Source organism: Leopardus geoffroyi, chromosome B2 (genome assembly GCF_018350155.1).
Source record: "Leopardus geoffroyi isolate Oge1 chromosome B2, O.geoffroyi_Oge1_pat1.0, whole genome shotgun sequence".
NCBI classification, from domain to species: Eukaryota; Metazoa; Chordata; class Mammalia; order Carnivora; family Felidae; genus Leopardus; species Leopardus geoffroyi.
In genome coordinates, this window is record NC_059332.1 from 51,357,175 (window position 1) to 51,364,568 (window position 7,394).

Consider the following 7,394-nt stretch of genomic DNA (forward strand, 5'->3'; position numbering starts at 1 on the left):
CTTTGTCCTTCTGTTCCACCCTTCCTTTTCCTTTTCCAGGTAAAGACAACCTTTTTCAAATTCCCTTGGCCATGTGACTACATTGTGGCTAATGAGATGGCAGCAGAAGCGGGATGTGGGACTTCTAGGAAGTCTCCTTCCTAGGAGGGAAAGAGGGAAAAAACACATCTTTCGTTTTGAAAAAGATGTTCTTATTCAAGGTAAATGATTAGCTTCCTCTTTGTTTTCTCTTCTGGTTATTATACTAGTCAAGTATCCTAAGTCTTTTTGAACGAATCTTAATTTGCGTTTCTCTAGAAAACTATCTGAAAAAGTTATATAGATTTTTAAGCTTACTGACTAGTATGCTCTTCAAGTGGTTTTATTCCCTACTTCATTTATAACTATAGACTCTTTTTTATCCATAATGTTACTTATACATTATCTCTTTTGGTGTGATCATTTGCCAGGTTAGATTTAGTAATTTTATTTCTTTCCAACTTTTTATTTTTTTTAAGGTATCTATTTATTTATTTTAAGTAGGCTCCACACCCAACATGGGGCTCACAACCCTGAGATCAAGAGTCACATGCTCTACCAACTGAGCATATTTGACTTTTATTTTTAATTGCTATTCGTTTTTTCTTTCAATTTCTCATTTGGTTGGTTTCTGCCTTTATCTTCCTTATTTCCTTCCTTTCTTACCTTTTTTCTTTGGTTTTATTTGTTATTTTTTGGTTTCTTGAATTTTGTGCTAGATCCATTTATTTTCAATTTTCCTTATTTGCCAATATATACACTTACACGCATACATTTTTCTTTAGGTATGATTTTGGCTACTTGAAATAGCAGGTATAAGGCACTTAGAAATGTTGAGGCACATGGTAGTCACAACTTTTTAAAAGTGGGCTTTCATGTGTCACGTAAAAGTCTTTAAAATTAAAAGAATTGTTTAAATTATTACCTTCACTAAATATTTTCCTAGTCTCATTTCCATATATATTTACATTTCCTGTAACCAAATTAAAGAAGAAATCCTTTTTTTTTCTTTTTAAAATATTTATTTTGTATGCTTTTAAAAATTAAAGACTTTTCCTTTAGAGCAATTTTAGTCAGGCTCACAACAACACTGAGAGGAAGGTAGAGGGATTTTCCTTATGCCTCCTGCTCCCACACATGCCTACCTCTCCCTTTACCAACCCCAACCAGAGTGGTGCGTTTGCTACAGTTGATAAACCTACACTGACACATGGGTAAGTACCCTAAGTCCATACTTTACATTAGGGTTCACTCTTGGTGTTGTACATTCTATGGGGTAATTTTTTTCCTATGGGATATTTTTAATTGTTGTTTCTTTTTCATTCCTTCTCAATCTTGGCTGTTTGTCAGAATTACCCAGGAAGCTTGTTACCTGATACCAAGGCTCCAACTCAAATACTATCAGAATCTCTAAGCATTAGACCCAGACATTGCACATTTTAAAGCTCTCCAGATGATTCCCAGGTATAGCCAAGGCTGAGATTTACATCTATCTCTATTTTCCGTCCCATCTTTCCTAATCATAAGCCACAGCCCTTCAGAACTCTTAGAAGTCTAATAAAAATGGGTGGATGTAAATGTAATGCAGAAATTTTAATAACTAACATAACACTCTGGCAATATTTACTCATTGACATTGGAAATCTATAATACATAATTGAACATTACTCTAAATATATATTAATAAATGAGTTTCCTCAGCAATTTGGGACAGATAGTTTCCTCAGCAATTAAAGGGTGAATAGATTTTCAGGCTAGTTCAGAAAAGCCTGTATAACCCACCATGTAGCTTAAACGGTTATTTAAACAGAAATGTATTAGGCACAATTGAATTAAGGACACTGTTTTCAAGGCTGGTAATCAAATAAAATCAGTTCTAATTAGAAAACAAAGTAAAGAGAGGGCAGGATTTCCCATATATATAAATGCTATAATTATTTTCCTAGTCTTTAAATGCAAAATGGGGACAACCTATCTTGAGGGAATGTTTCAGAGGTTACATTGTGTTGAGAAGGTGCTTGGTAGATCCTTTCTATGAGACCACTCACACTGCTTCTTATTTATCATTATCTTAATCCTAAGATGGGGTGCCTGGGGGGCTCCATCAGTTGAGCGTCTGACTTTGGTTCAGGTCATGATCTCACAGTTCATGAGTTGGAGCTCCACATCGGGCTCGTGCTGGCAGCACAGAGCCTGCTTTGCATTCTTTGTTCCCCTCTTTCTGTCCCTGCCGCACTTGTGCTCTCTCTCTCAAAAATAAAATGAACATTAAAAAAAATTAAACTTAAGATATCTCTAGCTTTTTTTCTTTGCTGCAGTGATATCTCCAGGGCTATTCACTAAGCATGATGAATTGTATAACCAGGAAGGAAGAAAGAAATGCTGTGGTGGTTGCTGCTGATCTCAGGCCAGCTAGGGTTACTTTTTAGCTGAGCCTCAAGGAGGCATTGCACAACCAGACTTTCTTATGTGCTGCCTCTTTAAAGGTGAAAAGTCAAGTCACGCTCTTCTGTGATCTCTGTTTTCTTTGTAAAAGTTTGTATAAATCTTATAAGGCATATAGGCACGCTTTCTTTTCTCTGACTGTTTTTCTGGCCAGTTTGAATTCATGATTAAAATATGCCCAGAGTAGCTTCCCCCGCTCCCCAGGTTGTCACAAAAGGAGTCATTCTGTGAGTAGTAGAAAACTTATATACCAGCAATTCACTCCTAAGACTGTAAAGCTGGCCTGATTTGAGGATAATTGATGCCATCCCAGAGCCATTGTGGGGTTGTCCTCTAAATTAAAAGCAGAATGAGGTACAAAGGAACTGCTTAATTTATATTTGTGCCTAAGACTTGTAAGAGACAGAAAGAGTGAGAAGCCTTCATAGTGACTGAATTACAGTATTGGGTTGTAGTTTGATTGTGGAATGCCAAACTCATGTACAACTGTGGTCCAAATTTACATAGCTAATAAGTTTTACTGGCCTGAGTGATCAGCTGTGAATGAGTTTGTCCAGAAAAGTTTAAAATATTAACTCGTTGGTCCCTCACAGAAATGGTTTGCGGACCCCTGGTCTAGAAAATATGCGGGCAGCTCTGAGAAAACAGGCCAAGAAGACCAAGAGCCTGAAATGTCTCAGCACTGCCACAGACCTTTGCTCATTCACTGTTTCATTTAGTCCCAACAAGTGAGCAGGATAAGAGGTATTTCCCCCATTTTCACAGGGGCAAAAAATGTTGTTCTCAAGATGAGAAGTCAAAGTCTACATGGCTAGTGAATGTGGGGCTTGAATTAAAGTCCAAGTCAGTCTGATGCCAAAGTTCTTTTGTTTCTTTCAACAATATTTCTTCCTTCTGGGTATGCAATGTCAAAAAAGAAGTCCAGTTTCTGAATTTATGTACAGTGAGGTGTGGCTCAAGTTCAAGAACACTAACAGCGAGGATTCAAGCAAAGGAGGCCGTGAGGAACTGAAGGCAGGGTCCTGGACTAATGTTAGAAATAAGGATTCTGGAATCTTGGTGAAGCAAGAAACAATCAATAGGATGTGTGTTCAGAAGCTTGAGGGTGAAAATAGGCTAGGGGAGGAAACATTTGGAGTTCTCCTAGGATCTTCCAGCTTCTAACCAGACTGGGCATCAGTGTGACCTTCGCATGCCCAGCCAGTCCAATGAACCTTCTGTTAGCTTACTAAGGGTGAACTCACATGTCAGAAATTAAATTCTAATCACTGCATAACATGTTTTTGATCATAGATACATATTTCCCAATCACCTGTCTTGATTTCCCTATCAGGTAACAAAAACCAGCCGGAGAATATGGAATGTCTTATCAGTGGCACTGAGGCCACTGCTGAGATAGAGCGGCTGCCCTGTCTTGGCCCCAGTGGGGACCCACTCTTTAGTAAAGTCATTATGGGTCCAAGGTCTGAAACTGAACTTCAGAGTCCAAAGAACAGTATTTTCATCGGTTCATCTAGTCATGATTGGGATTTAAAGGGCAGATTCATACCAATAAAAGCCAACTAACTGATGAATCCTGTTGGAAGTTGATAGCAGAGTGGAACAGAATGCTCATGCCTCATGACCGACATCCTCTTGATCCTCTGGACGTTATTCTTATTTTGCATCCTTCTATATTGCATGTAGGCCCCCTTTGCATGTTTGCACTGGATGCTGTTCAGAAATGCTCTATGAATGAGCACCCTGGAGCCAGATCCAGGATTTGCATTCTAGTTTTCTTGGTTTCAAGCCCTATGACCTGGGCAGCTTACTATCTCTTTACACCGCCATTTCATTCTTAAAAAAATTTTTTTTTAATGTTTATTTATTTTTTTAGTTTTGAGAGAGAGAGAGAGAGAGAGAGAGAGCAAGCACATGAGCAGGGGAGGGGCAGAGAGAGAGAGGGAGACACAGAATCTGAAGCAGGCTTCAGGCTCCGAGCTGTCAGCACAGAGCCTGATGCGGGGCTCCAACTCATGAACTGCAAGATTATGACCTGAGTCCAAGTTGGACGCCACTGAGCCACCCAGGCGCCCCTCCATTTCATTCTTAAAATGGGAATAATAATAGTAACATGGTTATTGTGACGCTAAAATGCAAAGATACCTGAACGCAATAAACACAGAGCCAGGCACATAGTAAACATTTAAAAATATTTGTTTAATTTATTGGCATATATATTTATCTTTTAAAGATGTAAGAAGACCCTTCCTCCTACTTTACTATTACCATCAGCATTAGATGTTATCTCTTGGGATGGGATCTCTAGTGATGACCATCTTCTATAATACTAATTCTTATCAATATCTGAAATTGGAGCTAAATTTTCTTGAACTTGTCTCAAAATAATAGTGTGCCCCATGCATCTGGAGGTGAATACATGTTTGCATTCCGTCCAGATAAAGAATAGCACTGAGGCACAGCTGTTTTCTACACATTATCTCTAACAGTTCCACCAAATGGCTGCTATGTTTGCAATCCCATAAATGGAAATCAACACGGGTGGTCAGAGGCTATATATGAAAATTTTTAACAACTTCTGGGGGGTGTAATTATTATTATTTTTCACCACTTTCCATATTTTTCTGTATTTCTGAATATTTCATAATGAGCATATATTGTTGTGTGTGTGTGTGTGTACGTGTGTGTGTGTGTGTGTGTGTGTGTGAGAGAGAGAGAGAGAGAGAGAGAGAGAGAGAGAGAGAGACCAGAGAAATAAAAATATATTTATGACTTAAAAATAAGAATTTTCCCAAATTGCAACTGGTAAGCAGGGCAAGTCAGTAATGAACCTGCCCCTGGTGATAAAGCCCATGGTCATTGCATCTGTCATGAATTCAACAACTATTTGTTGGTTGTCTCCAATGCTCTGTGCCAGGTGCTGTTCTAGGAACAGGGGAAGCAATGAACAAAACTAGCAAAAGTCTCTGCCCTCCTGGAGAGCATGCAGGGGAGAGAAAGACAACAAGTAATTAAAAAATATAAATCATGTATCAGATTGTGGTCAATGCTGTGTAGAAAAAGAAAACAGAGTAAAAGTGGATAAGAAAGCACAGGGTAGGGTAGGATTTAACCAGGCATATGACTGAGAGTGACCTCACCAAATAATCTAATTTGTTTAACATGGAATGTCAGCCAAATTAGTAGTTTGCATTGTACAAAAATGTTAGCATGGCTGTCATGCAAGGGACAAAAAGTATGATAGTCAACATTTTCCCTGTTCATCTGCAATGAGCTTAAGAATGCTTTTGTAGAGGGGCACCTGGGTGGCTCAGTTGGTTAAGTGTCTAACTCTTGATTTCAGCTCAGGTCATGATCTCACGGTTCATGAGCTCCAGCCCTGCATCGGGCTTTGTGCTGGCAGTGCGGAGCCTGCTTGGGATTCTCTCTCTCTCCCACTCTTTCTGCCCCTCTCCTACTTGTTCTCTCTCTCTTTCTCTCAAAATAAATAAATTAACTTAAAGAAAAAGAATGCTTTTGAAAAATCTGATAGATTCTAAATACATTTTAAATAAATTAGTTATGTGTGTACTATCCAAATCTTCTTTTGGCCTCGCTTGTATTACAAATAAAATCTAAATGCCAACGTTAAAATAATAGTCCACTCAGTCAATAAGAATTGGCTACCACATCAAAACAGAACTTAAATCCTGGATGAATGTGTATTAAGAAGGGCCAAATCAAGAAACCAGTTATTGAAAAATTTAGGTAGGCATGCTCAAAAGTCTAAGTGTTTTTTCTAAGTCTCTCATGCAACTGATTAACTCCTGTTCTTTATCCCATACTTTATCATTGATGATTACTTTTTAGTCTATATAAAATAATATACAGGGGAAAAAGTTAGTGAATTTAAAAAAATACTAAAATGTGCCTTACTTGTAGAGTAGGCATTATATAAAGTAAACATCATATTGACCCCTCCCACAAAGTCCAGTTAAAAGGTTCACATTTGAACATGTTGGTATGCATTATTTTCAAATCTATATTTGCACATACATACTGAATCTGTTTCTGTAACTATGTAATATATAAAACTCTTCCACACACACTCCTGTGATTTTTACATATTGAACATGGCTTGCCTTCTTACCTCCAACACAAAACATTCTAAGTGATACCTAAACTGTTTTAAATTGTCTGTAGAAACAATGATTAACATTTGTAGAATGCGGTAACTATGTGATGGCAGCGACATGACATGAAAAAGTACTAATGTGACATAGAGTTGTATGTCTGTGGTTGAGAGATGATAAAGTTTATGGAAAAGGTCTTCTTCAGTGGGACTTGTCTAATCTTTAACTGGCACCAAACACTAAAATGATAGTAGCACAAAGTCAATGTCACCTGGAAGGTTGGGCCTGGTAAGTTTACCTTCAAAGTACAAATTTTAGCCTCGAGTTTGTCCGTAAAGAGTCATACAAAAAACACCAGATATTTCACTTGTCTACACAAAATAACAAGTTTTAAAAAGTATTTCATCCTGGGGGGTGCCTGGGTGGCTCAGTTGGTTAAGCGACCAACTCTTGGTTTCAGCTCAGGTCATGATCTCACAGTTCATGGGTTTGAGTCCTGTGTTGGGCTCCATGCTGACAGCGTGGGACCTGCTTGGAATTCTCTCTTTCTCCCTCTCTCTGCCCCTCCCCTGTGTTCACGTGTGCTCTCTCTCTCAAAAATAAATAAACTTAAAAAATAAAGTATTTTATCCTGATAAAGGTGATTTCAGTTTCTTGGTAAGAAGAAAAATTTGGGGGGCAGCAAATATCACTTGTCCTTCTCCACATGCAAAACCTCTGGTGGTGAGAATGGATATGTTCTTACCTATGAATTGTCTAATAATCCTTTCTACTTTCTTAAGTATTGAAATTACCTGAATCTTCTAACTGAAATATCCA

At 38.1% G+C, this 7,394-nt stretch overlaps 1 long non-coding RNA gene across 2 annotated transcripts in view; it reads left to right on the forward strand.

Moving 5' to 3' along the window:
* Nucleotides 1-3,316, forward strand: part of LOC123608528 — a 29,781-nt gene extending 26,465 nt beyond the window's left edge. For both annotated transcript variants that reach the window (XR_006717286.1, XR_006717285.1), the window contains 2 exons: nt 40-200; nt 3,057-3,316. This is a non-coding gene — a long non-coding RNA (uncharacterized LOC123608528). The remainder of the gene's footprint in view (nt 1-39; nt 201-3,056) is intronic.
* The last annotated feature ends 4,078 nt before the right edge of the window (nt 3,317-7,394 follow it).